We start from the raw sequence: 8,150 nt of genomic DNA, 5'->3' as shown, positions 1-8,150 counted from the left end.
ATATCCAACACCACGCCCGGCCACTGTTGTCTTCCCAGTGGCGATGTTTACACACCGCACCAGCTACTCATTTGAGGCCGAGTCCACCCAGGGGCGGCCCAGGACCGGTTGAGATAATCGTCACTGGTGTTGGCCTGAGCAGGGATCGAACTTTATGGCCATGTTCGCGGCGTTGCTCTCTCGCGGCAACCCACCATACTACAAGACGAGGAAAAGATCCCCCGTATAGCTTTGAATATATTCTTGGGAAAAAGAGCTGTTAGCGGGCACCAATAAAGTCCGGCGCGGCACAAAGACACACACAGACATTCGTAATGCGTTATTTTACGCGTTTTAAATAAATTTTAAGAATAATTTGAAATGTCTTAAGAAGCAAAACTGTTCGAGAAGAAGCTTCGCTTCGCTCGGGGGGGTTTGGATTTCCTCTACCGTTGTCAGAAACTTGGCAGCGGTTGTTCTGAACGCGTACACCTGTTCATTTGTTGTGATTGTTACCTGTGTATGTTTAGGTGTGTAGGTGTGTTTAGGTATGCTTGTTTGTGTGTAGGGGTGTATGTTTTTATCTGTAGGTGTGTATGTTCTGTCTGTAGGTGTGTATGTTATGTGTAGTAGGTGTATGTTGTGTGTGTGTTTTGTGTAGTATATAAGTTGTGTGTTTACGTGTATATATGTACACAGTTGTGTGTTTACGTGTATATGCGTATGCATCTCTGTGTAGGCTTACGTGCATGTTCACGTGTATACGCGTACGTGGATATGCGTGTGCATGTGTACGGCCTTAATATGCGCTCGCTAACAATATTTCAACCTGAAGTCTATAAATGTTACCCTAAGCCGTGTATTGTTGTTAATTGTATTTGTGCACAACGTGGGTATGTTGTTGTATACATGCTGATGTATACACCTACATGCGTATAGCCGTATATACAAGACAAATATCTCACGGCCATAACAGGCTTTATTTGAGCACCTATTTAAATTTAAGCCGACGAAATTCAACAATTTTTTTATCGGTGCGTATTCCACACTCGCCTACCGACAAGACTACAGGCCGATCGACCGAACGTGACCCAATCACGAAGATCGCGTGGGACGAACGATCATTGCAACGCGCAGTTGAACGCGTCCATTCACAGACACGCACGTACGGAAGACGCACAGCACTCGCCTCGCACACATCACACGCGGATCGCACACACACCACTCGCCTCTCACACAGCACGAACTCATCACACACCACTCGCCTCTCACACATCACGCACTCATCACACAGCACTCGCCTCTCACACATCACACGCGGATCGCACACACACCACTCGCCTCTCACACAGCACGAACTCATCACACACCACTCGCCTCTCACACATCACGCACTCATCACACACCACTCGCCTTTCACACAGCATGCACACATACACACGTGTCGCGTACAACACGATCGAATACATAGCCTTGTTCTGACAAGCAGTTCTTAGTTTCAAACCGGAACGGCCTCGTACTTGTTTAGTCATCGTGACACTTATTTTGTTCTCGTAAAATAACGTGAATATCGAGTAGAGTACAGTAATATAGTATTATGGTCAGGGGGTACCTTCGCATTGCAGTGGTAGTGCCTTACGCAGATAATCCAAGCCAGCCTAAGTTATCAGCGCTCCTCAACATATCGAGCGAGAATGATGAAGCCCTCAATACAAGCATCATGTCCCCCGTACCGCCGTACTTGCATCGCGTAAATAGGGTTAGTGACGGCCCATTCTCGCTGGCTGGAGTCGCTCTTGTATCTTTGGTGTTAATCGCCGCTGTTGTTTTGTAACCGTGTTCGCATTTTACGCCTTCGTGAGGATGAGAATAACTCGACGTCAACAGCGGACGACAGTGCTTGCGACGGGGGTGTGTGTGTGTGGGGGGGCGAGGGTAGGCCAGCCCAGAATTCTCCGGGCTCCGTGCTAGAGGGTAGAATGATGATGATGATGATGATAAATCGCACAGCAGCAGCATGGTTCAAGTGCTGGGCCCTCCTCCTGCTCCTCCTCTCTCGAGCCGGGCCGCGTGAGTGACGCGGGCCCCGCGCGCACGAACAAAGCCCACGCGCGCGCGTGATTGACGCCCGTGAATGAACTCGGCAGTTGTTTGCAAATCATTAGCAGTAATTATGAACTCAATCCACTCTCCCTCCCTCTCTCTCTCTCACACTCACTTTTGTTTTCTTCTTCTTCCAGCAGCATTTATTTATTTGTAGGGAAATAAGAAAAGGGGCTCCCACGCATAATACTTCGCTGCTGTATTGTGACAGCCGAGGCCCTGCCGAGATGTAGAAGGGTGCGAGCGAGCACTGAGCGTCCGTCTGTCGCTGCTTACAGACGAGTTGATGCGCCTGATCGTGTGAGTCGCTCGTCACAGCGTGGACGTAGCCCGCTCACTTTATTACGCTATAGCTCAAAACTACATCGGCTTAATTCGCAATTCGTTTTTTTAAGTTCGTTTATTTACTTTTGTTATAAACGTAAGAGTATTATTCTTTTTTTTTGGGGGGGGGAGGGTATTTCCGTAATTTTGCCATCTCTGTAAGTCCATGCGATGATTCGAAATCGAGCTGTTCGCTCGTCGCTTGGCTGAACGCATAGATGTCGACAGGCGTATAGTGCAGCACAACACACAGCGCGCCTCTTGCAAATCAAACTTTGTACGTGCACAACCGTGACCTGAAATAGACTGACATAAACTCCCGTGCTGTGCTAACCAAAATATGCCACGACGTATTCACACGCGTCCGTAATCGGTTTACGAGAGAAGAGATTTTTAAACATCGCGACGAAATAAAACAAAAAAAATAGTTCCGGCAATGTCCGTTTATTTCAACATGTTTGTGTTCCCGTGATACCGCCGTTGGGCAGTGGCCGCATACGCGCCGCTGTGCTAGGCCACTTCCCGAAACGTCGCGTACTAAACGAGCGTTTCCTTGCAGAGCAGGCGGGTGGTGTTCATTGACGAATCCGTTGCATTTTGCTTTGTCTGTTCCAAGTGCCGGTTGTAGTTACCATCACCTTCGCAGAGGATACCTGACCCGCACCGAACGCACTCGTCTCACTCGCGAAGAGCGCGCTCGTCGCTGCGTCAATGCGCACGCTCGTCCTGGATGATGCGATGGTTATGGATACGTGACGATGTCGCAGCAAACGTAAACAGCGTGACTACGCGCGATTAATTGTTCAGATCTCGTTCACTCGCCACGAATGAATTCCGGATATTATTTTTCATATTTCACAATTGAGGCTCAAACAAATAATCCGAACCGTTGGCAATATTATTTCGGACGTGCTAATTCGCAATGTGCGTACACATTGCCGATGTACGTAAGCGTTACCGCTTAGTAGCTGGCGGTGAACATTTGCAATGCAACGGTGAAGATTGGAAGAGCGCGCTAGATGGAAAGATATTTTTTGAAGGTTATTTTACAAACTATTTTACTACCGCACAATTAATTGCAGGTCCGTGCGCTCTCATCATACCGCTTGAAGTGTAATTATATCGGTTTGGCGAGAATTTATTAACGATAGTACGTGTGTATTTATTATTATGTTGTTTTACACGAAAAAAAATACGTTGTAATTAAAATTATCACACGTACAAGGAAATTAATAAGTGCTATTTCCACCGTAACTATCTAATCAGTTTCTCCGTAATGTGCATGTACAACATACGCTTTCACATTTTCGGTCGGGGGGTAATGTTTTATTATCACGCATGCATACAACATACGGGCAAATAATTTAAAGCCTAACGTGTGTAAAATATAAATGCGTGTGTGTGTGTGTACGCGCATACCAGATCTAAAACAGAATAATTATAACATTGTGATATAACACTTTCATCTCCGTTTCCCCATGTGTTTAAATGCTTCCATATTTTCGAATTAAATAATATTTAACGACACAACGTACTATTTGCATTGACGAATGGGTTCCGGATATTATTTTTCAAATTTCACAATTGAGACTCAAACAAATAATCAAGTATAAATAAATGTATATCACAATTCGAATTAATACTAATATACACACGAATTATAGTATCGATAAATATTTACAGACAATACTCATAACATAGGAATTGAATAGCCATGTACGCGTATATTCCTACCAGCAAATATTCGCCTTTGCTGATAAAAATAATATATTTCCCTTGATAGGTGCTCGTTTATAATAACTAGAACAATACTCACCCCTTACCACGCTTCTTGTAAACTACACACACGTGTACGGATTTACTCCGGTTGCAAGTAAGACAATAAAATGTTAACTCTTTAATCGTATTTTTGGGAGTGCATCTTTACCAGTGCTTACAGCGGGCACATCCAATTAATCGCGATACGCGTGTCACTGTTGTTGCAGGCGGTGAGATTGTTTTAATGTTATACATATATTGTACTAACTTGATTTAGCAGCGAACTCTAGATTATATCCTTTTCATTGCGAAAGTGACGTGTGTACGGTTAAGGGGCACCTGAACGTTTTATCGACAAATAATTTATGACAAAAAATTAATATCACAATCGATAATGCTCTTATTTGTTCAGTGTATCGTAATACAACTCGGAGAGAGGATTGTCACGAATATATTTACATCAGCTGTAATGTATTAACATCGCTGAATAGAGAGCTGTCGATAGATCGAATGATGAGCTGTAATTAATATCAAAATCGACGGAGAGAAATGCATTTCATTTGTAGCATAAAGGCGCGTTTGTTAATATAATCCTAACACGCAGTTCTCTAAACTTTTTGACCGCTACGGGCATTTGCGAATGCACATTTCTCATACGCTACACGTGTGCGCTTACGAGTACCGTATACCAAAGTATGTATTGCATCATCAGCAGCGGGTAGGGAAGGAGGCAGCAGTAGCCAAGGTCAATCCACTGCTGGATAAAGGCCTCCCCAAGTATCGTCGCCGCCACCACCTATTACGATCCTTGACGATAATCATCGTGTTTGTTTGCTACCAATTAAATTGACGTGCAAATTGAACCTGCACGCGTGAATTCATTGTATTCGTACACGCGCACAAAGGTCCCCCCTATAGCCTTAACAGGCTCTTGGGGCAAGTGCTGTTAGCGAGCAGCACCTATGAAGGTCAACACGGCACACGAGGGGGTGGGTGGCCAGCACCACACCCGGCCGCCTTTGTCATCCTCGTGCTTATTGTTTACACGTCTCACCAAGTAATAATGTGAGGCCGACTCGACCTAGGGGAGGCTCAGGACCGGTTCGGATATTTACAAATGATTTTTGGTGTTAGCCGTGTTGCGGGAATCGAACTCGGGACGTGTGATTCGTTGCGCGGTCCGCTAACCACTACACGTGCACACTACACACACGCACACACTAATATGCACGTGTGAATGATCACGTTTGTATTTTCACGCTTGTTTATTGATACGGCGCTGTAAAACGCTCGAGTTACACGGATTTCCGAGGGACTGTCTTTGCTAAAGCAACACCGATGGCCTTCCACATCACACGGCCGCCCTGTCCTCCCATCCTAACGCACGTGCTTGTTACAGTCTATACAACACGTGCATAGCCTGTGCCACAATCCGTATGCATCGTCCATGTGTACGAATGTACTTGTATACACAAACACACACACACAGATATTCATTGATTTATTTAATCACGAACGATAATTCGAAACTTTGCCCCAGACAGCTCCGACTGAAAATGAAGCCGTGTATACAAAACGTAGGTCCTACAAATACGTACACCGATGTAACATATTCACTCGCATGTGTCAATGCGAGGAACCTATGCAATGCGGTATAGGAATGTATGTATGCATGCATTGTCTATAAGTTGTACGCGTACGAATACAGAATCTGTAGCCCGCGCACATGTAGTATACATTACTTTTGTCAATCTACTGCTGGATAATGTCGTGTGGGTTATTAGACTACACTTCACCCCGGTTGGTGTACGGTGTATAGTGAATGCACGGGGAGCAGACGTGGGAGCATATACGTACAGTACAACAATGGATGTTTTGCTGTACTACCCTGTACTCCCCAACATTTAGAGCCTAGAGCACATTTTTGTACGTGCTAGTCGCCCATCCACGCACGATCCAGGCTCAACTGGGCTTAGCTTCCGCGAACGGCTACGATCGGGCGAATTCCGGGCGATTTAGCCATAGGTAACATGTGCATTATCATCATCAGCCCCATGTTCAATCCACTGCTGGATGAAGGCCTCCACAAGTCGCCGGAGCTTTTCACGAATCCTGCGATGCAACAATCCACCCGGTACCAGCGCACAAACTCACTGAATCGTTCCATCTCCCCGACGGTTCGAGGACATCCTCCCGGACACGTTCCATTCGTGCGTAATAACCGTGTAATTATAAACCAACGCAATGCGTTCATGGATAGACGCCTGTGTGGTAGATGTGTTGTATTATAGCGTAAAGTACTTGGTTCAACGGCATGTTTAGGCCCTATATGTCCACATTGCGTCAATATATCTCGTGCACAACATGTGCAGTACAGAGTGACTCTCTCTCTCTCTCTCACTATGTATGTGTGTGCACAATGTGTATGCCACCTCCGATGAGTGCACGGGAACGCGACCCATATATTGCACATCCCTCCTTACGGAACACGCACTGTACGCGCTCGCCACCGTGAGCATGCTGTGGGCCCCCCCACACTCACTCACTCCCAGCCGTCGCGCGAGACGGAAAGGGGGGTTGGGAGTTGCGGGGGGAAGCAATGTAGGGAGGGAGGGGAGGTGGGGGAGGGCCACGCCGCCACATCCTATCGGGAGGCGCGCTCATTAGCGAGCCCTGACCTGGTTTGAGAGCCCCAGGGAAGGGGAGGGGGCAATCTCGCTGGGGAGGTCATTCCTGGGTCAGCCGGGCGCTCCAGGTGCCGCACAAAAGACCGCGGAGGGCCGCTGCTACCGCCTGCACTTCGACTGGTTCTCCTGCCCGCCTGCCTCGCCTCACTGGCCGCGCGCCGGCTTACCAGCCCGCCTGCCCATTTTCCCGTGTACTATCACGCCCTCCAGCCCGTTTGCTTGCCATGCCTGCCCGTCTGCCAGCTCACTAGCCCGTCCGCCCACCTGCCCACTTAACAAGCCTTCCTGCGCGATTCGAGCCTGCCTGTTTACTCGCATTGCTGGCGAGTGAACCTCCTTGCCCGCGTGCTCGCCCGCACGCCATCTAACTCGCCTGAACATGTGCAAAACACGGACCCCATGAGTGGACAGCGGGGACATTCTGGCCAAAGGCAAATCATTCAGGGGGCCCAAGAATTGACCCAGCCAGGCGGTGGATGGTCCCGGTGTGCGTGGTCCGCATCTGCCTTGCAGCTCCAGTTGGCTCTCATATCTGTCTGTTCCGTGACCCTGCAGCCACGGACGCCAATCTCAATTTCTCGCCCGTCCACTACGGCGATACGTTAGACACGACAACCACGGCGTCGCGTGCCTTCGGATGGAGGTCGTTGCGCGCTCGCTGGAATCTTCAGAGGCGGGGTTCGGAAATGTGCCAATTCGTAGGATTGTTTGGACCCGATTGTATTTGCTCGCAGCATCGGTTGATGCTTTCTAATATCTGCATGGGGGGGGGGTGGTGGGTGGGTTTGGGCAAGCTAAGGTCTTCGTTTAATTAATTAATCATGGCTATAGATGAGGCGTGCATGTGGCTATAGAATCTGGTGACAGTAGATCACCGATTACGCATTAAAAAAAGGTTCAATACGCATCGCATTACTATATTACACTCTAACATTTTTTCCCCCATGCATCGCGTAAACGTTTAATTCTAATTTAAGAGTGTGTATGCTTTGGTAGGTTTAACAGATAATGCTCTCTATATTGTATTTATTTTGTACTGCCATATGGTGGTGCCTTCAGAAAATGGCACGTGCGAATGAAATATGAATGTCGCACACGTGACCTCGCGAACCCTTGGCGTAACGTCACGTGCACTGCAGTAGAGCGCGTGGTTTTCACCGTTCGCTCGGAGAGGGACAAAACGCGGGGAAGTATGACGATCTGTGCATTTTATTCGAGGTGTTCGCCACGCGATACACGGTATCGCCGATTCACGAGCGCACGTGCTAAATGACACCCACAAACGCACCGATATTATTA

The 8,150-nt window shown here is 47.6% G+C and overlaps 1 protein-coding gene across 1 annotated transcript in view; it reads left to right on the top strand.

The window, feature by feature from the left end:
- LOC116940569 (ventral anterior homeobox 1b-like) overlaps nt 1-8,150 on the top strand; it is a 78,085-nt gene that overhangs the window by 822 nt on the left and 69,113 nt on the right. The window lies entirely within an intron of this gene.

This window comes from Petromyzon marinus, chromosome 9 (assembly GCF_048934315.1).
Source record: "Petromyzon marinus isolate PM22_M1 ecotype Great Lakes invasive population chromosome 9, UKy_Petmar_22M1.pri1.0, whole genome shotgun sequence".
NCBI classification, from domain to species: domain Eukaryota; kingdom Metazoa; phylum Chordata; class Hyperoartia; order Petromyzontiformes; family Petromyzontidae; genus Petromyzon; species Petromyzon marinus.
Note: the sequence above shows the minus strand (reverse complement) of the source record. Positions and strands in the feature narration are given on the sequence as shown.